This window comes from Hemitrygon akajei, chromosome 4, assembly GCF_048418815.1.
Source record: "Hemitrygon akajei chromosome 4, sHemAka1.3, whole genome shotgun sequence".
Lineage (NCBI taxonomy): Eukaryota > Metazoa > Chordata > Chondrichthyes > Myliobatiformes > Dasyatidae > Hemitrygon > Hemitrygon akajei.
The window spans coordinates 164,582,704-164,609,478 of record NC_133127.1 but is presented as its reverse complement, the minus strand read 5'-3'; the positions used below and the strand labels follow the sequence as shown (position 1 = coordinate 164,609,478).

At 39.5% G+C, this 26,775-nt stretch overlaps 1 protein-coding gene across 5 annotated transcripts in view; it reads right to left on the bottom strand.

Annotated features, from left to right (window-relative positions):
- pds5b (PDS5 cohesin associated factor B) overlaps positions 1 to 26,496 on the bottom strand; it is a 278,218-nt gene extending 251,722 nt beyond the window's left edge. The window contains exons 1-2 of one of the 5 annotated variants that reach the window (XM_073043867.1): positions 26,373 to 26,437; positions 15,874 to 15,940 (exon numbers count right to left, since the gene is read on the bottom strand). The gene's annotated coding sequence lies outside the window, so the exon portion shown is untranslated. Of the gene's footprint in view, positions 1 to 15,873; positions 15,941 to 26,346 lie in introns of all 5 variants that reach the window. The other 4 variants (XM_073043862.1, XM_073043863.1, XM_073043864.1 and 1 more) reach the window with 4 other exon arrangements.
- Positions 26,497 to 26,775: the final 279 nt, after the last annotated feature.

The following is a 26,775-nucleotide window of genomic DNA, read 5'->3' as shown; positions in this document are numbered from 1 at the left end:
TGATGCGGTTTGGGATTCAATTCAGTTAATTCAACCTCTATGTGCTCGCCACTGTCTTTTACAGTTTAAGGTTGTACATAGGGTTCACATGTCTAAAACTAAATTGTTACAGTTTTATCCTGACATTAGTTCTGTTTGCGTCATGTGTACAGGGAGCGAGGCTTCTCTTACTCATATGTACTGGGCTTGCCCTAATCTAGAGAAGTTCTGGAGAGAAAAGTCTTTTTATCTTTATTCAATATTCTTAATTTCCACTTAGAACCTAACACTCTGATTGCCCTTTTTGGTACCTTGGGTGAGGCAGACATGCATTTGAGTCCGACTAAATGTCGAAGACTATCTTTTGCGTCTCTTTTGGCTAGACGCTTAGTTCTTCTCAGGTGGAGAGATGTTGTCTCACCCACTCATGCTCAATGGCTTAGTGATATTATGCCCTGTTTAGACCTTGAAAAAATTCATTATTCACTTCTCAATTCAGACATAAAGTTTGATAAGGTGTGGGGACCTTTTCTCGAATACTTTCATAACTCCTCTTTAGAATAAGTTTATTCTTTTTTTCTGTACCATAATCCTTTACTTTCAGCTTTTTTCCTGTAAGTTTTATGGTTTCTTTTTGATGGGAATTACATTATAGTTTTGGTAGTAGGCATTATACTTTTTAAAAATTATACATTTACAGCTCTGTGGGGTTGAGCACACTGATTATTTTTTTTTTTTTTTACATATTGTAATGGTTGGCCTGGATTTTCGTAGTGGGAGGGTGGGGAGGATACTAACTTCATATGATTTTATTTTGGGTGCTGTTTCTTTAGTGTTATGAACTATATATTTGATACATTTGTTTTGCACTGTATTAATCTTCATTTTGTTGATGGTTTTTTTGGTAGTTTTGTAGAAACGCATAAAAAAATTAATAAAAAAGAAAAAAGAAATAACATTCAATTTGACCATTTTTCAGAGAATAGGACACACATCAAACTGCAATAATTCCTAAGCAATGCTGTTTTTATGGATTTTTAAACTATCTGGTTATGTAATAAAAAGGCAGAAACTTCCAAATACCTTTGCAAATTTGGGCAATGTAAGATTAACTATGAAATTAATTTGCTTCACACAATCATAGATTTCCAGTCTCATTTCAATTTATTTTAAGCTATTAATCACAATAATCCACACAAAATGCTGGTAGAACACAGCAGGCCAGGCAGCATCTATAAGGAGAAGCACTGTCGACGTTTCAGGCTGAGTCCTGACGAAGGGTCTCGGCCCGAAACGTCAATAATGGGTCCTGACGAAGGATATCGGCCCAAAACGTCGACAGTGCTTCTCCTTATAAATGCTGCCTGGCCTGCTGTGTTCTACCAGCATTTTGTGTTTGTTGTTTGAATTTCCAGCATCTGCAGATTTCCTCGTGTTTAATAATCACAATAATAATGGTCACTATTTCACTTGCATTATGGAACAACCTGTAGCATTTTGGTCTTTCTGTCAGCGAATGAATGACATGAACACAAAGTTCCAAAAACAACAATTTGATCATGAATACAAAATAATACTAACAATTAATGAAGGGTGAGGGAGTAACAAAGGGGCTTAAAAGAAAGTAGTAAGAGAGAGACAGCATTTTAAGAAGGAAATATTTATGTTGCTGTCAGTGGGGTCAAATCACAGCAACGGGCCAAGGAAAGGAAGGAAAAAAATCCTATAGAACTTGAGACTTCAAATAGGAGTTGCAAGACCATGATGATATTTAAGCCCAAGATTACAATTTTGAACGTTAAAGTCCTGAAAGGTGATGGCAAGGCAGTCTATGTCAATAAGGACAGGGACATAAATTAGTGCAGGGTATACAACATGAATAGTATGCAAGCTAACGCTTTCATTAACTGGTAGATGGAGCAACACTACATATCTGAAAATAGATATAAAGGCTACAATACTAATGCCAAAAGAACAGGAAGTGAACAAAAGTGACAGTGGGTCATAGATTCAGTTCAAGGTTCAATGATCATTAAATTTGCAAGCAATCCAATTCATGCCAAAATGCTTAGGGAAAGGAATGAAATTAATTTCAGACATTATGAATTTATCAAATTATTATGATCGAAGACACAAACTCACCACTATGAGAAAGATGATTAATAGCAGGTTCACATTTTAAGCAGAAGCAATAACCTATGTCATTCACTTTGAAATAATATCTCAGCACTTACTCCATCTCCAATATAAACATGGGGATGGGGTGAGAAAGGAGCCAAGGATGTAAAATTTCCATTACACAAATACAAATATGACAAGATAAAGTAACATCTTATCACATCTTGAAAGTGCCAAAGCACTCTGCTTACAATTAAGCACTATGGCTTGTTAAAGCAAATTCAGCAATTAAGTTTGGTATGTAGAATGTCATAAACAAGTGAGTATGTACCCTAGGTAATAAAGGGTGAACCGGAATGTTTGTTAGGACAGCACACACAAAAAAAAACAAGGAAGTGCTTTCGAGTTAGATACTAAAGAAACTTCAGTTTAAACATCTCACACAGTAGGCAAAAAAGCAGTTGCTCAGTTTACTTAAGACTTGGAGAGCAGTTTAATCTAGAATTTGACTCAAAACCAAGAGCACTATGAAATTACCTAACCAAAAAAACTGAGCAGGTTGATTTACAGCTAGGAAGTACATCCTGTGATTTGTTTTTTCAACATCAAGTCAAAATTATTTTACCACGTCAAGCTATTATTGCTTCATATAGTAAAACTGATTATCTGATGCACTCAGGACCACTATGCTGCTGGACTGGGGGATTAGAGATGAAAGGTTTTTTTGAATATACATGAAGAGCAGTTGATGTAGTTGCTATCTTGAACTCACTGCCTGAGGACATGGTGGAGTAAGATGCAAATCACTAATTTTAAGAAACATTTAATCAGGCACTTGAATAGACAATGCACAAGAGGCAGTGAATGCAGGGAAAAAGGCATCAGTGTGGAAGGGCAAAAAGGTCAACATAGAGGTAATGGCTGAACAATTCTGACTGACAGATTTTTGGGACTGTTGATTGGTATTCTTATTAATGTTGGGCACATATAGCTTGTTTGAAGGGCCTGTTCCTGTGCTGTACTATGTTAGTACCCCAACAATTTCATCATACAACCATTTCAATAATTTCATTGTGTTACGAATGTGACGCAACTCTGATGGGCCGAAGGGTACACAGTCGCCCCCTGCTTTTTGAGAATCGCAAGATCGCTAATAATTCGGGTCTGGGACCCAGGAAATGAGAGAGACACACGCAGAATCCACAAGGTTTGGAATGTGTCCTGGCCTCAGTGAAACGGAGCCACTGATAACGGCTATTGTCTCTTGGAGACGGAATTGTGTATTGAGTACTGTACTATTCATTGGAAACCCTCAGGGGACAACCAGAGTGGTTGAGGGATTGCATCATCCCAACCTGATTGACATCTGAGACCCCATGAGTAAGGATAAAAGAGGGTCTGGGGAACAACCCCTTTAGACGCACCAGGAGAAACGCTGGAAATCCAGTGATAGCGTTTTATAGCAAAAGCCGGTGGGGCTCGTGTGCATCCTCCCTTGCCTGGGTTGGCGGGCTCAACACGGAAGAACGGTTTAGCTAAAGGAGAGGCCACAAGTGAACGGTCACACAGAGACTCCGACGGATCGAAATCATAAAAGAAAAATCGGCAAGTTTTTCTCCAAATCTCTCTCTCTCTCTCCAACCATTGCAACCCAGCGGTCCCCAAAGGCTGCAGCCTGCATGAACTGAGTGAACTTCATATTTCCATTGGACAATACATTATCCCCTAGACCATATATGTCAAACTCAAGGCCCGCGGTGGAATTATCTTTGGCCCGCGAGATAATATCTAATTACTATTAAAGCTGGCCCCAGTAATCGAAGCGCCTATGGCATATGATATGGCTAATGCTGAGTTTATTCAGGTACCAGGTTTTCAGGGTTTTTAGTGTTTATTCGGCAGTCTTCTTCATAAGAAACGGAATTTGTAAAGTGAAACACTTTGTAGTTATAGCAGAGACTGAGACACATGAGAGCAGGCTGAAAAAACAGAGGCAACGAAAGCTGCGTTCGCACGCGTCCGACTGATCCAGCCCGCATGAAGCTGCATTTTGCTCAATCCAGCCAGTGACCTAAAATGAGTTTGACACCCCTGCCCTAGACAATGATAGAGCTTATTTCTTATTGATTATTATTATACCCACACTTTTAGATTTAGTATTGACAATGTATATTATCTGTATATTTGCATTGATATTATTTTTGTGTATTTTTACTAATAAATACTGTTAAAAATAGTATCATCAGACTTCAACAGACCTCTTTATCTTTGCTGGTAAGTGACCCAGTTACGGGGTTCGTAACAATTGTAAAACTACTTTTCCATGTACCAGTTCAGCTTGGAGTGCAGTAAACAAAGCTTGGTCAGTTTCAAGAGCACATGCAAAAATGGGCCTTGACGAGCTTAGAAAGAATGCTGGAAGCACAAACTGATCAAGACCTCACGTCTAAATTTCCTTTAAGCTTGCGAGGCCTTAAGCATGGATAGAGGATTATTGATGCTTTACTGTACTAATAATCAACCAATTTAGCTGTTGGTAATCATTCTTTTGATATTGTTAAAGTATCTGTCATTACATACCTGTTTCAAGTTGTTGTCTTTCCAGAGAAATTTTGATGTGTTTTATTGAGGCTCAAAAATTGTCAATCCACTTAACAAATTTAAATACTGTAAAGCAGCTTCGATAAACATAATAGCCAATTAAAAGTCATACTGAAAATTTATTTACAGAAAGAATCCGCTTCCAAGAGCAGTATAGTTATACCAAACATTCTTTACAGGCCAGTTGGTAGCCAAAGATTTATTTAGAAATTCAAGATTCATACTTTTAATGCAATTAACTCATCTGATGCAACGCTAGACTGTAGGATGGTCAAAGATGTTTACTATGGAAAAACATTAGCTAAGGAACATGACTTTGCCAAAAGTTCAATTCTCATCCCAAGTAAAATCCATCACACTCATTACCTCACCTAATAATTGTTTGTTTTATATATTATATTACAAATTACGATTTTAAAAATTGAAGTTACTTTTGTGAAAGTATACTCAGACCCGCTTAACGCCGAGGATGCGTTCTTCGGAGGTGGAGTGTCATATAAATTAGTACTATGCTAGGTCATTATAACATTACATAAATGGGCATGTATGCCTAAATTTAAAAAAAATCAAACCCAAGATATATATTTTATGTATACACAGTAATTTGTGGAATAACAAACATGCAAATAGGCCTAAACTGTACATCAGTGGAACAGCAAAACATTGCAGCAGCAGCAGAGGGAAGTGGGTGGTGGTTACATCTTAGAGGAGGGACCAGGCTGTGGGTCCTTCTCGAACTTCAGCTTCTTCTTCAAGTAAGTGTTGAGATTTGACTGCCTTTTCTTAAGTTTCATCTCATGAAGCAGATCTCGGTACCAGAAAGATCACATTGAGAATACCCCTCTCTGCCTTACTGGTTCCCTCCTAGTCAGGGTCAATCGATGAACTGGTCCATGATTTGTGTGATCGTGGTGATGCCAGTGCTGAGGAATATTGTGGTGAGGTTTCTTGCTGGCATTTCCTCTTCTCCATCTGTGTCCTCAGATTCACCCAGGATGCGTTGCTCTGCCAATCCTCAAAGCTCTTCATTATGAAGGCTCTCACACTGAGAATGCAGGAACTATTCAACTGTTCACTATCATCCTCACGCCGTATCATTTGAAGTTTCACATCCATGCCAATGCTTTTTCTAGTTATCTTAGATGTACTACTCTCACTGGAAGTTGCAGGCATTTTCCGGACATTACAGGTGAAAAAAAGAATAAATTGGCCAGGGAGCAAGAACGTTTACATATGTGAGGGAGGCTGAGTATGAACTAATACATGATTGGCTGTGAGTGGCTCAGAGTGCATGTAATGCACTCTCACTGGCTGATTGAATGTTTACTGTAATGGTAGACACCCAAGAAGTTTTAAGTGTCGTTTAGAATGAATTTTTGTCATTTTTAAAAATTTCAATAAAGAATTGAATAGCCGTGTTGTAACAAATCAGCGCCATGAGGAGTAACATTATGTGGGATCTGAGTGTAGCAGTTTTCTCAAGTGCCACTTTGCTTTTGAACTTCCGTAAACATGAAACTGCATAACAGAATTAAAATTATACATTCACCTTGTTCATTACATATTCAAGATCTCTGTTGGCTTCACTCAAACTATGTACAAATCATAAAAAGCTGAATCCCCTTGTCAATCAGAAAAAGATCATTTATGTCTACTGTTTCCTGTCAGTTCGACAATCTTCTATTCATAATCATATTCTCATTATTAGCTCTGTTTTCTAATAACCTTCCACTAAACTTCATCATATGCCTTCTGGAAAATCCATGCACATCCACCAGTTTCCACCCAATCTGCAGCAAGTGCTTCTAAAGAATTTCATGAAAAAAAAATTGTCAAACATGATTTTACTATCACAATTCCAGACTGACAATGATCAATTACCTTGAAATCTTTTTTAAAAGTACTCTGCTAGAATACATTCAATAAGTTTCCAAAATATTGTCTTCCTTCCTCAACACTTAGTACCAGAGCAAAAGACCAGACATTAATGGAACTAGATGTACCATGTACACCTATAATATCCGTAATAGATACATCACTGAAATCATACTCAAGTTCTCTGCATTTAAATACAGAGTCTTGTGCTGAAGACATCTTAAACATCCAAGTAAACTTACAAAATTGTCCAAAGATGTTTTCATTCTTTATTATCTAGTCATTTTAAAAATGATTAAAATTATAAATATTGGTATCACGCTACGCTACTATGGTATTCTACAAGTCGAGAACAATAGTACAGAATAAGTCCAGCTCTGTCGCTATCTAGCAGCTCCATCATCTAAGTCCACCAACCATTAGAGGCTCGTGTCTCACCACTGCCCTTCCCTCTTAATTATGGCCACCTCACTTCTCTTCTCCCAGTCTGACCCAAAACATCAACAATTCTTTTCCTCCCACAGATGCTGCTTCAGCCAGAGTTCCTCTAGCAACCTGTTGGTCACCAACACATTGGCAGTTTGTAACAAAGCCATTAAGTCAAGTGCCGTCGTGGAAAATAAATGGTTAAAAGATATTGAAAAAAGTAAACTGAAATAAAGCTGCTTATCTTTGAGGAACTAGACACCACCATGAATGTATGCTACCGGATTCAAAATTTTGATTGACTATAAACTTAAACACAAGGGACAGATGCTGGAAATCCAGAGTAATACACACACAAAGTGCTACAGGAACTCAACCGGTCAGGCAGCATCCATGAAAAGGATGTTTTGGGCTGAGACGCTTCATCAGGGCTGGAAAAGGGGAAAGAAGCTAAAACAACAAGGTGGGGGGGAGGGCCCAACCTAGGTGATAGGTGAAGCCAGATGAGAGGGAAAGAAGTTAGGTGGGTGGAGGAGAGGGGGTGAAGTGAGAAACTGGGTGTGTGATATGTGGAAAAGGTAAAGACCTGAAGGAGGAATCCAAGGAAAGGACACTGGACCATGGGAGAAATGGAAGAGGGGCATCAAAGAGAGGTGATTGATCATAAACCTGCCACTTTTGGAAACATTTTATTTGGGAACCCTCAAAGCACACTTGGCCAGACGCTTTGCCAAACAAATTATAGCTTGTGCTACTAAAAGCTCACAGACCCCATGAAATGAAGTGCAAAAATTTCAAGGTATTTCACAACAGAATTAGTTTAAAATTGCTAAATTTAACAACAATTCCAATGATTTTACCCTACTGCAGTGTGTAATGCTGCAAATAGTACAGCATCCATGCTCACAGCACCCTTATGATTCCCATGTTACAAAATGCATGCATAAAAATCCCAAAGCTTTTGTCATCTTTATAGGCAACAGAAGTCAGCGTTTCATCATTCCGATATGTGCAGCTAACATTACCCAAGTTGGAAATAACTGAGAAATAAAAAGAGTTTAAGTACAGTATTAGAATTCCTGCAAAAAAAAATCCCTGACCTTGATCAGCATGAACACTTAGCTAGACAAAAACATGGAATATTTTGTACAATCACAGCTATATTAAAATGTTATGATCTAAATTATCATTTTAGATAAAGATGTTTTTTAAAAAAGAAAAACTCGTATCAGTCAAAATCCAAATAAAAGGACCACAACCATACCGTTACAAGGCATATTATATTTCCAAGTTTCCAACAAAATACCAGGAGATTCTATGTTCAGGATTCTACATCACAAAATATTTTGGTTGTTCCAGAAGATTAAGAGATTTTATTATAAATTCACTTTACTTTCACAAGGGATTAACTTACGCACCTCTTACTTGTTTATCTATAATTTTAGGTAAACTGCAAACTCCAGACATAGCATGGTTTCATATATTGTACTATACCTCAAGATAAATATAAACAATTTCAGAATTCAAGGTGATCATATCAACATTATTAATTGATTCACTTTCTGGTGATACTGAATTTACATAATATTTTAATAACCTCATATTTCACACCAACATTGTATTTAATTAATACACTGTCACAATGCTAATTGAGTCCCTGCAGCATCAACGAACAGGAGACAATCCAAAACTTAATAGCAGGCCAGCTACCAAGAGTTTTCATGCACAACTATTAATACAGACACCTGCATATAGGAATATCCAGTTCAAATCAATTCCATTTTTCTGAACTAAAGTCCAATATTCTCAATGACTTTTCTTTGTTAAAGAAATACAGCTTTCTCTGCATCTTATTAACAATAATTTCCCAAATATGTTCAAGATATGTACGCTAAGACTGATCAACACTCAACTAGGATCCACCATAAATACAAAAGATCCTGCAGATGCTGAAAAACACACAAAATGCTGGAGGAACTCAGCCGGTCAGGCAGTATCCACAGAAATGAATAAACAGTCGGCATATAGAGCCAAGACCTTTCATCAGGACTGTAAAGGAAGGGGAGAGATGGGGGTGGTGGTGGTGGTGGTGGTGGAAACAGAAAGGAGAATACACTAAGTGATAGGTGAAGCCAAGTGGATGAGGCAAGAAGCTAGAAGGTGGTAACTGGGAAAAGCAAAGAGCTGGAGAAGGAAATTTGATAAAAGAGGACAGTGGATCACGGGAGAAAGGAAAGGAGGGGAGACATTATGGAGAGGTGGTGAACAGGTGATAAGAAGTGGTAAGAGAGGAGAGATGGGGGGGGGGGAAATTTACCAGAAATCGGAGAAATCAATGTTAATTCTATCAAGTTGGAGGCTCCTGAGAGGAGTTGCTCCTCCAACCTGACAGCAGCCTCATCACGGCAGAAGAGGAGGCCACGGACTAATATGTCATAACAGGAATGGGGCTAGGAATTGAAATGGTTGGCCACTGGGTAATTCTGCTTTTTGTGGACAGAGCTGAGGTGCTTGATAAAGCGTTCCACCATAGGTCAGCAAACATATGGATGCAGTGCAAGTTAGGATACCACCAATGTTTTAGCTGAGGTCATGATAATGAATTTCAAGCATGATTTTATCACACAAATATAAAAAGGGAATAATATAGCACAGTCTATGTAGAGGTGGGCAATATTTTTTCATTAACTGACATCACTAAAATAGATTTGATTATCATATTCCTGTTTGTGAATTCTGTGTTAAAATTGCAATTTCCAGTTAGTCTTTGACCATCCTGCTAGTTTGAAGTGTAATCACATTTGACTACACAGTGAATGCCGTGTAGCACCAAAATTTATAGATCTAAGAGTTGTTAAAGCATGGAAAAAAAGTCCACACTGCCTCACTAGCTCCCAGGTACAAGGGACATCAGGGACATTTCAGACTGAGAGCACAGGATTCTTAAAGGGGAAGAAGTGCAGCCAGAAATCGTGGCACATAGTGGCACTAATGACATTATCTACGAAAAAGTATGAGATCCTGAAGAGCAAATATAGGGAGCTACAGTAAGAGTAGGATGATATGGCAATTGGATAGGTTGAAATGAGTTTACTTTAATGTGAGAAGTTTCAAGAACAAGCATGATAAACTTAAGAGTATAGATCAGTACTTGGAGCTGCAATGTTGTGGCCATTAGAGACTTGTTTGTCACAAGGGCAGGAATGGCTGCCAGACATTCAGTGTGTAGATGTTTCAAAAGGGACAGGAAGGGAGGCAAGAGATGGGGGAAACGGCAGTACTGATCAGGGACAGATCATAGCTGTAGAAAAGGAGGACATCATGGAGGGATCATCTACTGAGTCACTGTAAGTGGAAGTCAGAAACAGGAAGGGAGCAATCACTCTTTTAGAGCATTCTATAGGCCCTCAATAGAATAGGGATCCTGATGAGCAGATCTGTAGGCATATTTTGGAAAGGTGCAATAATAGATAGCGCAGCAGTTAGCATAAGGCTATTAAAGTGCCAGTGAACCAGGTTCAATCCTACCACTGTCTGTGAGGAGTTTATATCATCTCCCATGGCCACTTGGGATTTCTCTGGGTACTCCCATTTCCTCACAAATTCTATAAAGATATGGTTCAGAGGGTTAATTGGTCACACGGGTGTTATTAAGTGGCAGGGCTCATTGGACCAGAACTGCCTGTTACTAAGCTGTATCTACGCATTGGTAATCATTTTGCAATGTTCTATAGATTCAGGAACAGTTCCTGCTGATTGGAGGGTGGCTAATGTTGTTCCACTTTTCAAGAAAGGAGGGCGAGAGAAAACAGGGAATTATAGACCGGTTAGCCTGACGTCAGTGGTGGGAAAGATGCTGGAGTCAATTATAAAAGAGGAAATTACAACACATTTGTATAGCAGTAGAAGGATCAGTCCGAGTCAGCATGGATTTATGAAGAGAAAATCATGCTTGACTAATCTTCTGGAGTTTTTTGAGGATGTAACTATGAAAATGGACAAGGGAGAGCCAATGGATGTAGTGTACCTGGACTTCCAGAAAGCTTTTGATAAAGTCCCACATAGGAGATTAGTGGGCAAAATTAGGGCACATGGTATTCGGGGCAGAGTACTGACATGGATTGAAAATTGGCTGGCTGACAGGAAACAAAGAGTAGTGATTAACGGGTCCCTTTCGGAATCGCAGGCTGTGACCAGTGGGGTACCGCAAGGTTCGGTGCTGGGACCGCAGCGGTTTACAATATACATTAATGATTTAGATGAAGGGATTAAAAGTAACATTAGCAAATTTGCTGATGACACAAAGCTGGGTGGCAGTGTGAAATGTCAGGAGGATGTTTTGAGAATGCAGGGTGACTTGGACAGGTTGGGTGACTGGGCAAATGTATGGCAGATGCAGTTTAATGTGGATAAATGTGAGGTTATCCACTTTGGTGGCAAGAACAGGAAGGCAGATTACAATCTAAATGGAGTCAAGTTAGGAAAAGGGGAAGTACAACGAGATCTAGGTGTTCTTGTACATCAGTCAATGAAAGCAAGCATGCAGGTACAGCAGGCAGTGAAGAAAGCTAATGGCATACTGGCTTTTATAACAAGAGGAATTGAGTATAGGAGTAAAGAGGTCCTTCTGCAGCTGTACAGGGCCCTGGTGAGACCCCACCTGGAGTATTGTGTGCAGTTTTGGTCTCCAAATTTGAGGAAGGACATTCTTGCTAGTGAGGGAGTGCAGCGTAGGTTCACAAGGTTAATTCCCGGAATGGCAGGCCTGTCATATGTTGAAAGATTGGAGCGACTGGGCTTGTATACACTGGAATTTAGAAGGATGAGAGGGGATCTGATTGAAACATATATTATTAAGGGATTGGACACACTGGAGGCAGGAAGCATGTTCCCACTGATGGGTGAGTCCAGAACTAGAGGCCACAGAGATGCGGAAAAACTTTTTCACCCAGAGAGTGGTGGATATGTGGAATGCCCTGCCCCAGAAGGCAGTGGAGGCCAAGTCTCTGGATGCATTCAAGAGAGAGTTAGATAAAGCTCTTATAGATAGCGGGGTCAAGGGATATGGGGAGAGGGCAGGGACGGGGTACTGATTGTGTATGATCAGCCATGATCACAGTGAATGGCGGTGCTGGCTAGAAGAGACAAATGGCCTACTCCTGCACCTACTGTCTATTATCTATCAATAAATCAATCAATCACTATCTGGCTAACAGGTATTGTTGTCACAAGTGACAGTAACTTCCCTAACATTGATTAGCACCCCTTTAGTACAAGAGCTTTAAATGAGGCAGAATTTACTAGGTGTGTCCAGGAAGGATTCCTGACACAATATGTGAACAGGCCAACTAGAGGAGAGGACACACTAGATGTGTAGATCAAACAGAGTGAGCATTTTGGAGGCAGTGACCACATCTCCCTGACCTGTGGCATAGCCTTAGGCAAGGATAGCAGCAGGCAACGTGGGAAAGTATTTAACTGGGGGAGGAATAATTATGATGCTGATAAGCAGGAACTTAGGAGAGTATAACGAGTGAATCTGCAGATGCTGGAAATAAATAAAAACACAAAATGCTGGCAGAACTCAGCAGGCCATACAGCATCTATGGGAGAAGGTAGTAACAACATTTCGGGCCGAAACCCTTCATCATTTTGTGATTTTACTTAGGAGAGCAAGTTGAAAACAGATGTTCTCAGGGAAATGTGGACATTCTTTAGGGAGCACTTACATTTTGATCTAAATAAGTTTGCTTCTTTAAGACATGGAAAGGATGGTAGGGTGAAGGAACCAAGATTGACAAGAGATGTGTAACATTTAATCAAGGAGAAGGAAGCAAAGACCAGACAGGGCTCTTTAAACTTACAAGGTAACCAAAAAGATTAAAAATGGATTTAGAAGAGCAAAATAGGGACATGAGAAACAGGATTAGGGAATATCCCAAGGCATTCCACATGTATGTTAAGAACAGGAGGATGACTAGAGTGAGGGCAGGACCAATCAGGGACAAAAGAGGAAACATGCTTAGAGTCAGAGGAGGTAGGGGAGATCTCTAATTACTAATTTGGTACAGTGTTCAGCAGAGAGGGATGTTACCGAATAGAAGAGCAGCACAGAACTAATGTGCTGAAACATGCCAAATTATGAAAGAGGTAGTGCTGGTACTCTTGAAAACATGAAAATAGGCATGCCCCCAGGGCCAGATGGGATATAATCCAGGTTACTACAGGAAGGGAAGGGAAGGGATTGCTGCACTGTTGGCAATGATCTTTTGTGTCCTTGTTGGCCACAGTAGTACAAAATGATTTGAGGGTGGCAAACGTTATTCTTTTGTTCAAGAAAAGTACTAGGGATAACCCCTGGAATAATAGATCATTGAGTTACATAAGTGGAGGGCAAACTATTGGAGAGGACTATTAGAGATAGCATGTACAAGCACTTTGAGAAGCATAGTCTGATTAGGGATAGTTAGCTTAGCTTGTGAGGGATAGGTTCAGCCTGATTGGACTTTTTCGAAGAAGTGACAAATCAAATTGATGAAGGTAGATGTATTATATATGGATTTTGACAGGCTTCTCCCATGGTAGGCTTATTCAAAAGTCAAGAGGCTTAAGATCCAGAGAAACTTGACTATGTGCACAGAAGACAGAGGGTGGTAGACAATGGAGTGTATTCTGCCTGAAGGTTCCATACTAAAGGTGTTCTGCAGGATCTGTTCTTGGACCCCTGCTAGTTGTACTTTTTATAAATGACTTGGATGAGGAAGTGGATTAGAATGTTTGCAGATGACACAAAGGTTAGCAGTGTTGAAGAAGTCCTGAAGAAGGGTCTTGGTCTGAAACATCGACTGTTTACTCTTCCATAGATGTTGCCTGACCTACTGAGTTCCTCCAGCATTTTGTGTGGGTTGGTAGTGTTGATTGTCATAGGTTACAATGGGACATTGACAATATGGGCGAAGTTCAATCTAGAAAAGCATCCAATGATACACTTTGGAAGGTCGTACCTGATGGCAGAGTACCTAGTTAAGTGCTGGATTCTTAGTAGTGTGGAGGACAGAGGAATCTTGGGGTCCAAATCCATAGATCCTTCAAAGTTGCTGCACAAGTTGATTGGGTGGTTAAGAAGGTTTATGCTGTGTATGGCCTTCATTATTCAGGGAATTGTGTTCAACAGCTAATGTTGTAGCTCTATAATACTCTGGTTAGACCACATGGAGTATTGTATTCAGTTCTTGTCACCTCATTATATCAAGCATATGGAAGCTTTAGTGAAAGTGCAGACAATATTTACCAAGATGCTGCCTGGATTAGAGAACAAGATTTGGTGAGGAAAAGCTGAGGAAGCTGGGCTTTTCTCTTTGAAGCAGAGGATTAGAGGAGACTTGATAGAGGTGTATTAAATGATAAGACACATAGAGTAGCCAGCCAATGTCTTTTACCTCAGTGTGGTAATGGCTAATATGAGGGGGCATACTTTTAAAATGATTAAAGTATAGGAGAATGGCAAGTGCACTGAATGCCCTGCTGGGGGAGGTGATAAAGGCAGATACATTAAGGATATGTAAAAGACTTAGACAGGCACGTGGATGGAGGGGTACATGAGAAGGAATCGTTAGACTGATCTTGGAGAAGATTAAAACATTGGCACAACATTGTGGGCCAAAGGGCATATACTGTGCTGTACTGTTCTATTAAAGAACAATCCAGCTGGAACTAATTCCACCCTTCAAATTCTGCCCTTTTAGATACTTGTTTGACTCCCTGCTGAATGCCACAATTGAATCTGCTTCCATTACCTACCTCTTCTTGAAATCCTCATCAGATTCAATACTCTAATTTCATGATTTCTTTCTCTTGTTGTTTTTTTGGCTCTTTTGCAATCTTGTATATCCCTTCGCTCTTGACCCTTCCAGTACTCTACCAATATCCTTATTGGTTTCAAACACTTGCATCAGACCCTCTTGGAACCTCTCATGTTTCAAGAAAAACTCTGGTCTCTGCTGGACAGGCTAAAGATTGTAGATGCTGGAATCTGAAGCAACAAATAATGTGCAGGAGGATAAATTCCCTCAGCAGATTGATGCTCTAGCCTCTCCTATCCATTCACTTAACTAAAATTCTTCACTTTACATTCCTAATGTATGGCATCTACAAATGAACATGATACTGGTTCAACAGGTGTGGTTGAACCAGTGTTTTAACGTTTCATCGAGGTTTTCTTAATTTTCTGCATGACTCCATTTGTAAACCAGGATCCATATATTTTTCTTAATCGGCCTTCCCACTTCAAGAAAATATATGTTCCTTTAACCTTCCTGCTTTCATGCCCTTTCAGAATTGTACTCTTAATTTATGTTGTCTTTTCTCTTTGACTCATTCCAACAAAAGCAATTATTTCTCAGCATTACATTTAAACTGCCACTTCATCATTCATCGCAACAACCCAGCTACAACTTAACTAAAGTTTTAATATTATTCTTCTTACAAACATAAAAACCTCCAATTCTTATAACTTCTACAAATTTGAAGATTGCACCTTATGCATCCAAGCCCTTGAAGAAAAGCAGCAATTTTTCTTCATGGACTTGGGTGCATAAGGTACAATTTTCACAAAATTGCATGCTACAATTCCATCCAGTTTAAAAAAAACTTACACTGTAATTCACTGCTTCCGATTGCTTAGCCAATTTTAATGCACGCTATTAACCCCTTTTAGTTCCTGGGATTTAATCTTGATAACTAACCTATTTTGTAGAACTTGAACAAATGCTACTTAGAAATCTATTCATGCCACAAAACCATCTTTTCCTCATTGACCTTCTTTTCTTCTAAGAAACTATCAGTAGCAGAGCAGTATCAAAGTGATTAAGTTACCAGACTAGGAATCCAGAAGGCTGTACTGACGGTCCAGAGAACCAAGTCCAAAATCACACCATGGCAGCTGTGGAATTTAAACTGAGATTAATAATCTGGAATATTATTTTTAAAAGCAACAAATAATTTTTAGTAATGAAAAATCTTATTAAAAAATTGATTCGCTGAAGTCCTTTGAAGGAAGCAACTCTCTCATCCTTACCAAATCTGGCCTCCAGACCCACTCCATATGGTTGATTTGGAAAAGCTTTCTCAAATGGCCTAGCAAGCATTCCAGTGGCAATAAATGCTGGCCTCACTAGCTCAGCCCAGATTATTGAAAAGCAGATTTAAACAAAGCTGACATGATTTCCCTTCAGCAACATCATGCTGACTTTTTCCTGATCAATATATGCTTGCCAAAAATGACTGCTAATTCTCACACTGTTTCTATAACTTTATCCAGTGATTTATGCTTAATGGAGATACTGGATTTATCCTTGTACTCCTTAATTATACAAGGATACATACAGCAATTATCCTGCATCCAGTAATGGATATGGTCCAGTCTATCACAGGTAAAGCCCTCCCCACCATCAAAAACATCTACTTTGTACATGGAGCGCAGATGCAGGAAAGCAGCATCCATCAGAGAAAGCCCACCATCCAGGCCAGGCTCTTTTCTTGCTGCTGCCATCAGGAAGTAGGTATAACAGTCTCAAGACCTGTACCACCAAGTTCAGGAGCAGTTATTAACTTCAAGCATCACGCCCTTGAAACTTCACTCAACTTTATTCAACAGTTACTGAACTGTTCCCACAATCTATGACTCACTGTCAAGGACTCTTCAACTCATGTTCTCAATATTTATTCCTTATTTATTATTATTTTCCCATTGTTTTTGCATTTACACAGTTATTTTGCACAATGGTTGTTGTCCACTCTGTTGGGCGCAGTCTTTCATTGATTTTATTATGTTTCTTGGAGTTACTGTGACTGCTGTAAGACTGTATATGGTGACGCATATGTACTTTGATAATAAATTTACTTGAATTTTGCAATTCACCTCTTGTACAACAGGGTGGACTCTTGACCTGACATCCTACTCCTTGATACATAAGAACATTAGAAATAGGAGCAGGAGTAGACAATCCGGCCCATCAAGCCTGCTCAGTCATTCAATAAGATCACAGCTGATCTGGCCATGGACTCATCCCCACCTACCTGCCTTTCCCCATAAACCTTAATCCCCCTACTATGCAAAAATCTATCCAACCCCGTCTTAAATACATTTACTGAGGTAGCCTCCACTGCTTCATTGGGCAGAGAATTCCACAGTTTCACCACTCTCTGGGAAAAGCAGTTTTTCCCATTCTCCATCCCAAATTTACTCCCCTAAATCTTGTGGCTATGTCCCCTAGTTCTAGTCTTACCTACTAGTGGAAACAGCTTTCTCGCCTTTATCTTATCTATCCTTTTCATAATTTTATATGTTTCTATAAAATCTCCTCTCATCCTTCCGAATTCCAACAAGTACAGTCACAGGCAACTCAATTTCTCCTCGTAGTCTAATCCCCTCATCTCTGGAATCAACCTGGTGAACCTCCTCTGCACCGCCTCCAAAGCCAGTATATCCTTCCTCAAGCAAGGACAGAAATGAATGCAGTAATCCAGATGCGGCCTCATCAGTACCCTGTACAGTTGCAGCATACCCTCCTTGCTCTTAAATTCAATCCCTCTAGCAATGAAAGCCAACATTCTAATTCCTTCTTGATAGTCTGCTGCACCTGCAAACCAACCTTTTGTGATTCATGCACAAGCACTCCCAAGTCCTTCAGGAGAGCAGCATGCTGCAATCTTTTATCATTTAAATAATTTGATCTTCTATTTTTTCTTCTGAAGTGGATGACATCGCATTTACCAACATTGTACTCCATCTGCCAGACCCTCGCCCACTCACTTAACCTAACTATATCTCTCTGCACAATTTGCTTTTCCACTCAATTTGTCATCAGCAAACTTAGATACATTACACTCAGTCCCCTCTTCCAGATCGTTAATGTACATCGTGCACAGTTGCGGGCACCAAATCCTGCGCTACTTTGCTCACCACTGATTGCCAATCAGAGAAACACCCATGTATCCCAACTCTCTATTGGCTAATCAATCCTATATCCATGCTAATACATTACCCCCAAATCTATGCATCCTTACCTTATGGATAAGTCTTTTTATGTGGCACCTTATTGAATGCCTTCTGGAAATCCAAGTAAATAACGTCCATCTGTTCCCCTGTATCCACTGCACTTGTTATATCCTCAAAGAGCTCCAGCAAGTTTGCCAAACTGTACCTGCCTTTGCTGAATCCATGCTGCATCTGTCAGATGGATCCATTTCTTTCCAGATACCTCGCTATTTCTTTAATGACAGCTTAAGCATTTTTCCAACTACAGATGTTAAACTAACAGGCATATAGCTTTTGCCTACATTCTTTTTTGAACAGTGGGGTGACATTCTGCATCTTGCATTCTGCCACGACCTGCCCAGAGTCCAGAGAATTTTGGTAAATTATCACCAAAGCCTCAACTACAACCTCTGCCATTTCTTTCAGTACCCTGGGATGCATTCCATCAGGACCAGAGGACTTGTCTATCTTTAGGCCCACAAGTTTACTCAGCATTAGCTCTTTAGTGATGGCTATTGTCTTATCTGCCTGCACATTTTTTGTAACTGCAACACTATATCCTGCACTCTGTTATTGCTTTTTACATATATTACCTCAATATACTGATGCTGTGAAATCTGTATGGATGGCATACAAAAGAGTTTTTCATTGTATCTCAGTACGTGTCAATAAAATAATTATCAATACCCTGAACTCATTCATACCACTAACCTTAATATCAAAGCCTGTCAAATTTCCTTCTCTAAATCTCTCAGCAACTAAGGATACATCTTATCTGGATTAATTGGCTAATTCATTTTAAGTGCAACCAGCCTTTCTTGTTAAATTTAGCCTTTCAGCATCTCCCTACACCTTTTTTGTGATGTTAACATATTAATTTAATTCCTCAGCCACACCTACTGAAACAATTAGTAAAATTCCCTTTTTGGTTTCTGATCAACACACCTCCTTTTAATAAGATACATAATACACAAAATATTTTGGCATTCCTTTTATGTTTGCCTCCAGTCTTTTCTCATCCTCCCTTTAAAACTTCCCCATGGAAGCTCCCTCAATCATCCTGGTACTCCCTTGTTTTAATGACATAGCCTATGACAAGCCACTATCTTTCAGCTCCATTTTATTCTCTTTTTTGGATCATTGATGGAGCTCCAATTCCTTACCCTTCTGTGATTACACCCACACTACTGGTGGAAAATCTCCACCTTAAATGTCTCTTATTGTTCAATTACTATTTTGTTTACCAGGCTCAATTCCAATTTATCAAAGTAAATTTATTATCAAAATACACACATTACCATATACTACCAGATCTTAAAAGGTATTTACAGAAAAATAATTACAATAGAATTTATGAAAAACTATATGCAAACTGACAAAATGACTAATGTGCAAAATAAGACAAATTGCGCAAATGAAAAATAAATAATATCGAGAACATGAGCTGTCAAGTCCTTGAAAGAGAGTCTGTAGATTGTGGAATCAGTGCACAGAGTTATGCTGAGTGAAGATATCCATGCTAGTTCAGGTACCTGAAGAGGCATAGCTAATAAATGTTCCTGAACCTAGTGGTGTGGGGCCCAAGACTCCTTCACCTTTGCCCACTGGTAGCAGCGAGTCGACAGCAGGCCCTGGATGGTGGGGGGGGGGGGGGGGGGGGGTGCGGGTTTGATGACGGATGCTACTTATGGCAGTGCTCCATGGGAATATGCTCAATGGTGGGGAGGGCTTTACCTGTGTTGGACTGAACTGTATCCAGTACTTTCTGCAGACTTTTCTATTCCTAGGCATTGGTGTTTCCATACCAGCCCATGATGCAACCAGTCAAAATACCCCCCACTGTGCATCTATAGAACTTCCATCAAAGTTTTAGATGACAAGACGAAACTTCAAAAAAAGTATTTATGCAGCCTAGATCTTTCCTTATCCCAATGAAGCTGTATTTCTTTAGAGTGCTCTATACTTCCAAAGGTACTCTAAAGCTTACTACATCATGATCACCTTTTCCTTTCTTGTCTTAGCTAGTACATGCTTCACTTAGTTTCACTTATTTTCAAGAACGAAGTAATTTGCCTCACTTGTTGGATCAGAAGCATAATGACAGTGAAAAAATTCTCCCCTCTATTTGTCACTTATATTACTGATATTATATTATCTTAGTCTAATTTGAACAAATGGTATCCCCCAAAACCACTACTTTACAGCTTTTGCACATTTCTGCAATTTTGCTGTAAATGTGCTCCTCCACACTAGTTGGCAGCCTATTACATTCCAGCAAGATGTCCAGTTCTGATGAAGAATCAATTTGAAACATTAACTTTTCTTTCCACAGAAGCTGTCTGACCTGAATTTTGTCAGCATTTTCTGTTTTTATTTGAAATTAGGTTAAACCTTTCTCACAGCACAAGCAGAACACCCCACAAGAATACTGGTACCAGTATACAGTACCCCTCTGCTCCTTAAACTGGTCCATGGGTTCAAAGTACCTTTATCCAAAGCTTGCTACATGTATTCAAATTATTAATTCTGCTTTCTAAAATATTTTTTGAAATATTCCAAAAAATATTTTGTTTTATTAGTCAGCTCACTAAAACTTTTCTTGGTATTCAGCCTCACACCTAATCTCATCCCATCTTCAGCGCTATTCACTGGCCTAAATTGGCATTATATTAAACTTAACATCTCAAATTTACAATGTTCACCTGTATTAGCCACTCCCATTTTCTCACCTCCCCTCAATTCTGTAACCACCTCCTGCCAAACCACCAAGCAATAAATGCACGTCCAACTCTAACCCCAATGTTCACCCCCACTTTTAAATTCCCTATCCCATTAGAGGTCATATTTTCTATTACTCAAGCACCAAGCTCCAGAACCATCCCCTTAAACCTTGTCCTTCAGAATCACTCAGACTACTGACTTGAGTTAATGCCACACATCTGTAAAACTTCTTGGGACTTTTTTTTAAACTAGATTTTTAAAAAAAGGTACTGCATGAATACAGGCTGTTGAAATTTATGCAGTGATTTTTGACACTATTTAAACCTCACCATGCCCTCAAATTTAAGCACTTAAAAACATAGCAGTTCTTTATTCTATCACCATTGAAATTACAGAGAACCAACTACTGAAACAAATTGGAATCCCCAAGTTACATTTGTCTTTACTTATTTACTTATTTGCCTGTTCGCTGGCGATGTTTCAGCCATTGTTTTGGATTTCCATCATCTGCATTAAGTTATTAATACAAGTGCTCCCCGTTTTTCAAAATGCTCACTTTACGACACCTTGCTGTTAGAAAAGACCTATTTTAGTTACCAGTTTTCGCTAACAGAAGGCGTTTTCACTGTTACAAAAAAAGGTAGCATGCAAAAAAAGGCAGCGTGCGTGCCGAGCAGCCAAGCTCCTCCCCCCCCAGAACTGCCTTCTAGCCAGCATTGCTTAAACACGTGTCTGTGAGCATCTGTGCTTTATGTCGATTTATTTTGCGCATCTGTTAGCAAGATGAGTTCTAAGGTATCGGAAAAGCTCAAAGAGCGCATAAGGGTGTTACACTTAGTGTAAAACTAGACATAATAAAGCATTTCGATCGTGGTGAATGAAGGATATAGTGAGTTTGGCTAAGGGTTCGTGGAAGTTGACGAAGATGATGTTGAAGAGGTTTTGGCATCCCATGACCAAGAACTGACAGATGAAGAGCTGATGAAAAGGAAAGGATAACAATTGAAGCCAAACACAGTAGCAAAAGTGAAGTCGTCCAGGAACGGAACGTGAAACAATTGTGTGAGATTTTCGCTGCGATTGACAATGCTGCAATGATTGCAGAAAAGTATGACTTTAATTTTGAAAGGGTACATAGGTTTAGGGCATATTTGCAGGATGGTTTGAGTGCTTACAAAGAACTGTATGATAGAAAAATGCGCGAGGCTAAGCAGTCAAGCATACTGTCGTTTTTCAAGCCTTCCACATCAGCCACAGCAAACGACAAACCTCGACCTTCGACATCGAGGCAGGCAGACATAGAAGATGACCTGCCTGCCCTGATGGAAACAGACGATGATGAGATGACACCCCAGTCTCCCACCACCCCAACCTCTGACGACTCAGCCTAACACACCATCATCAGTGTGCTCACTGTCTTCCCAATTCCGGTAAGTGAAACTAAACTGGAAGTACATTATTTCTACTTTATATAGGTTGTGTATTTTTATGTGTTATTTGGTATGATGTGGCAGCTTCATAGCTTAGAAGTTACTGGAAAGAGTCCTTCTGCTGAGAGCGATTGCGCCCTGTGTTTTTGCCGCGAGTGCTGCCAAGAGCATTTGCGTGAGATTTTTGCTGTGGTGCACAGTGCTGCAATAATTGCAGAAAAGTATTCCTGCTTTATAAAGGCTGTTTATTTGTCAGATCCTGCTTTTACTATATGTTACTGTTAATTCAGGTTTTATGTGTTATTTGGCATGATTTGGTAGGTTATTTTTTGGGTCTGCGAATGATCACAAATTTTTCCCATATAAATAAATGGTAATTGCTTCTTCACTTTACGACGTTCTGGCTTACAAACTATTTCAGAGGAATGCTCTACCTTCGAATAGCCGGGGAAACCTGTAATCAATAATAATCAACCTATCTGCAATAATTAAAAACAAAGAAGTATTTCAAGATTACACAGACAGCCATCACTCAATCCATGTGTGGTTAAATTCCTTTTTGATAAAAGCTACTTGTAGCTTTTCAACTATTACTTTATTACTATTTCAACAGTCAACTATTCAACACTGAACAGTCCGAATGTAAACTACACAGTTTAGATGATTCATTACATGTACAAGTAGACCAAAATTGGAAAAGTTGAACTATTAGATACTACAAAGACACCTCATTTTCATGTCATTGTAACATTTTATCAGCATATTGGAGTAGGACTTCAGTGGTTCCTCTACATTTAAATCTACATAGCCAGGTCTACAAATTGTATTGGACCCACCAAATCTTCATCTCTCCATTGGTTGTTAGCTAGATATCCAAAGTAAATTCCTACTTCTAGGACACATACATTGCAGTTTAGAGTTTAAAAAGCTGAAACAAATATTTTCAAACAAAAAATCTGAGGTTTAATAAACCTGCTATCCAATATTAATAAGAAAGGTCTTCTTTAACAATAAATTATGATCAAGTTCATTATAACTTGTGTGAATAGGAATTTGACAAGCTTTGTTGGGCCAATGATCTGTTCCTGTCTAAAATGTCCAATATCCCAACTTAAACTTTACAATGTTATAATGCAAAGAACAAATTCACAATCTTACTTTTCACTCCTCAGATAGTCACAATCATTTTACACTTGAAGTTACTTCTGCGTTGTTGTTATAGTTACTGCTTTAGTAAATGCAGCAATTAATTCAAAGTTCAAAGTAAATTTATTATGGAAGTACGTTAATGTGACTATACAGTAACTATTAAATATCTTGCTGGCATTTACAGAAAAATACAAAAGACTGCCACAAAAATACACATAAACAAAGATTGACGAACAACCATTCTGCAAAAGACAAACTCCAAATAAATACCAAGAACAAGAGTTGTAAAGAGTCCTTGAAAGTGAACCTGTAAGTCATAGAATCAGTTCAAATTAGAAGTTATCCACACCGGTTCAGGTGCCTAATAGTTGTAGGGTAATAAATGTTCCTGAACTTGGTGATATAGGACCCAAGGCTTCAGTACCTCCAGCCTGATGGCAGTATTGAGAAGAGAACATGGCCTGGATGGTGGGATCTCTGCTTCCTTGCTACAGCACTCCATACAAATTTACATACAACAAAAAAAAGATGCAACTGTGGTCAAAACCCTGAAATTCTAGTGTAAAGCCCAAACTTATACTTTGTATCTCAAGGGCAAGGGAATTACTGCTATGCCAAGTGCTAGTTATGCTACAAGTGAACCGATGCACAAAGGTTCCACAGAATTTTTAAGGCAATGTAAATCACGTAAACTTATTTTCAACAGGCAACATTTCTTTAAGTGGCGTTGAATCACGTTAACCTTAGAGATACATAGCACAGAAAAAAAGAGCCCTTTGGCACACAATGTCCATGCCAATTATCAAGCAACCATATATATTAACCCCATTTAGCAGCACTTGTCAATTCCAAGTGCTCACCTAGATACTTCCTCAATGACAGAGAGTGTACCTGGCCCTGACACCTGCTCAGGCAGCGCATTAAAAGACTGCAATCATCTTTCTGGCATAATTTTTCCCCCTCAGAATCTCTTCAATTTAAACCTATGCTTTCTGATTTTAGCTGTCTTCTGGGTGCAAAAATATTTCTCATTATCCACCCTATGTACACCCCTCAAAATTTTGAATATCTCTTCCCACTTACTTAATTTTGATTAACAAACCAATCCTATCCAGTTTCTCCTCATAACTGAAACATTCCATGCTAGGCTATATCACAGTCAATGTCCTTCCTATAGACTGACAACCAGAACTGTATAGTGTACAGAAATGTAGCTGTGGCCTAATCAAAAATTTTATTAAGTTGTACCATGACACCCATGTTCTTAGATTCTATGTCATGCCCCAACAAACAAAAACTGATATCCCATACACCTCTTCAACACCTTATCAACTTGTGCTGCCACCTTGAGTGAGTTACTAACTGCTACACCAAGGTCCTCAATTCCTCAACACATTTAGGGTCCTGCCCTTCCCTCATTAGACCTCCCAAAATGCATCAAGTTGCAATTTAATTAACAGGCTTTAATTTAATCTGACATTGATCTGCCCAATATACCAGGTGATCAATACCATGTTATAATTTAAGACCATCATCCTCACTATCAATACCATTACTTGTCATCTGCAAACTTACTCATTATAACTCCAATTATGCTGTGCAAGAGAAGTTTTATCCAATTCTGCCATTTGCTAAAACTAGATACTCGTACTTAATGGAACATCAAACAGAAAAAGGAAATCAGAACACCTTTGTCAACACCTTCCACCTTTAACATATATGAGAATACAAAAAACACAATAAGCGAGCATGGATAGGTCGTACAATGCCTCTAACCTATTCAATTGAGGTAATAACTGATCTGATTTATGGTCTCTAAGCCAAAAATACACAACTTCAGAACACCAGTTATCCAATCTATAATGATATTGAAACATTAACAAAACCAGCACTCAAAACAGTTAGGTTAGCTTTGTTTACAGACTATTTTTGTTCTAATCTAAACAGATTTAAGAACAATTATTCAAATGATTCCCAATAAAATGTGGAGAAATAATTTAAATACTGCCAAGCTCATGTGCTTTATAAGATGCAGAAAAAAAAGAAACTGTTTACAATACTTGGAAAATTCATTGTACTCTCAAATGGCAAGTTTTTTTTGCTAATCAAAGCAAGAAACGACAAGTCTTTGTTTTCTTCAAAATTATGCATTATATTTGGTTTCAAAAAGTTATTCTGCTAAATGTGGTTTCTGAATGAAAACTAAAAAATGGCTTTTTCAATTCCAAGGGTGGAGAACACTTGCGCATCAAAACCTGTAACCATTCTTGATCCACAACGGCTGCTGTTTGTCGCAGGTAGGAAACGAGAGGAATGTCATAAACACTACCTTGCTTTACAGTATTCCAGCTTCACTATCAATCACTTTCTTGATCAAACCTAACATCTACAGTAACAATAACATATTTAATTATTTATATATTTGTCAACATAATCGACTACAATTCAATAGGTCCCATCATAATTACTTTTTTTTAAATTCTATATTGAATCGGCGATTTCTTGCTGAAAGGGAGGAAAAATATAAATATGTGAAGAAGTACGTCAAGCTCCAGGCCACAGCAAAACACCAGCAAAAACAGGCCCCAAACCCCTGCAAACTCGACCCTTTGGGGAAAAGACCAACCAACCACACTTCTAATATAAATGTTCAATCTCTCTCCCCTTTTACACCCACATGCACAAAAAAAAACATACACACTGCAATCATAATCATCTCGCCCCATGGCTTCCAGCGGAATCCAAAAGAGCTTTCCACGCCGATCCCGGGCAGGGTGTCCTACAGCAGAGACACTCTCCCAATTGCTAAAACAAAACGACAGCAACGAGAGGCAAAGGCGAGTTCGAAAGCAGCGAAGGCGGACAGGCAGGGAACGGAGCCGAGACGGCACTGCGCCCACACCGCAAAACTCGGACAACGTGTCCCTCGGCACGCCAACTCTGCATTCGCTGCCCTCAAAATATAACGCGGGGGAGGCAAGAAAAACGATTAAATGTACGCGATCTTACCCTCCAGCTCTCTCCCCTACACTCACCCGTGTCAAAGCCCAGAGCTCACAGCGCCGCTGCCGCCTACCCCCGGAACGCTTCAAAATGGCGCCAATTTGTCTCGGGCTGCACCAATGAACGACAGCGGCGACGAGCCGGTCCGCGAGCGGGAGCGGGAGGGGGTGGGGAGGGGAGGGGATGTCAGCGAGGGGCAATGCGAGCGGGGGAAGAGCGAGAGGCGGGAGACGCTGTCAACAGATAAGTGAACCGCACGGCACGCCGGAGCTTGTTCACTGAGGCAGTTGCTGGGAAGCCCTTCCTGATGTGCAGATATGTTTTGGGAGGGAGCAGGAAAAGGGAGTGAGGTGCCGTGCACTCTCCCTGCAAACTGGGGGTGTGCATCGAGCTTTAGGGTATGAAACAATACAAAATGCTAATCATGAAATAAGC